Raw genomic sequence first — 1558 nt, 5'->3', positions numbered from 1 at the left:
TGAATTTTTTTGAAAATCTCACTATGATATTTATTTAAATCAAACTTATAGTATTTCTGAATTAAAACTTTACTACAATAGATCATAACTTTTATATAGTACTAAAATTACTTGAGGACAAGTAATAGTTAAGTTTGGGGGATTTTGACCAAAGAAAAATATGTTGAGATTTTCATACCTATTTTATTCTAATATTGATGATATTGCACTTTAAAGAAGAGTATTTTTTATGTTTTTTTGCAGGTATGTTGAATTATGGTCATTGGAGCAAAAAGATGCAAAAAGGAGCGAATTTGGAGCAAAAATGACCAAAATATGAAGATTTGAACTAGGGCGCCGACGGCGGGTTTTTCCCAAGAGTCCAGAATCAAATATTCTAGAAGGACACCAACGACGCCATCAAGGTCGCCGACGGCGAGAACGGCGGTTCTCTAAACAGGTGCATTGAATGTGGACGATTTTGGAAGGGACACTTAGGCAAATCTTGAAAAACTCTTCTACAACTTTAAGAGAAACATTTGGGCCAAAAAAAGAGGAGCCCGTGGTGGTGTCCACTGAGTTTTTGTTGTTTGTAGAGTGTAGAGAATCAAGAGGATTCGTGAATCGGGGATTGAACAATCCTTCAATAGTAATTAAAGAGATGATTGTGCGACAATGATGAGAAGTGTTGTGCTACACTACTGCCGCCTTGGTCGTTTCTTGTGGTTAAGAAGTTTTATGCTAATTTGCATGGAGTCGTCTATGTGCGAGGTAGATGGATAACTTTTACTCCTGCACAGATTAATGAGTTATATATGATCGAGAAGGTTCCTGTCTGCCATTATTCCAACTTCTTCCCGATAAGAAACCTAATGAATGAGATCTACCAATATTTGAGGAACGAGACTGAAAACTGGGAAATGAGAGAAAACGGGTATGTTAGTTTTTTTGCGACGCTTCTAAACCCCGTTTCTAAACACTGGCACTTCTTCATTTCTGCAAAACTATTACCGACGATGAGGATCGGTAAAGTTACTAAGGAAAGTGCTATTATGAATTACTGCATCCAAATGGGACTGCCGATCGATATTGGATTGATAATTGTGAAGTTTGTTTTGGGCCTGATCGTTCATGGATCAACTTATGGGCTTGGACATCCTTCAACAATTTTCTTACTTTACAGTCAGTTCCAAGTATCTTATGAGAATTGGGAAAAAGTACTTCTACCTTGGAAGCCTTTGGACCCAACCGAGAAGTTCCCAGCCAATGAAGATGAGAATGATATGACTATTATTGCGGATCAATTGTCTCAGAATTCACTTCCTATTCAGCCTTTAGTTCCGGACAAGACACTAGTCTTCCTGCGCAGAATCAAGAAATTGGAGAAAGAGGTGCAAAATGTTATGAATGCAATTAATAATATCTCTGATTTTTTTGATCATCTAGACTGGAGAATGAAGGAGCATTTTGATCACTCTAGACATATCGAAGGAAGTTTGATACGATTGACTATTCTTTTATTTATTGTTAGAACCATAGGCTGAATTATGGATCCTTGGGGTTGGATTGGTGAATCATT

The sequence above is a fragment of the Phalaenopsis equestris genome, unplaced genomic scaffold (genome assembly GCF_001263595.1).
Source record: "Phalaenopsis equestris unplaced genomic scaffold, ASM126359v1 Scaffold198068, whole genome shotgun sequence".
Classification (NCBI taxonomy): Eukaryota; Viridiplantae; Streptophyta; class Magnoliopsida; order Asparagales; family Orchidaceae; genus Phalaenopsis; species Phalaenopsis equestris.
The sequence above is the reverse complement of the archived record's forward strand: the minus strand, read 5'-3'. Positions refer to the sequence as shown.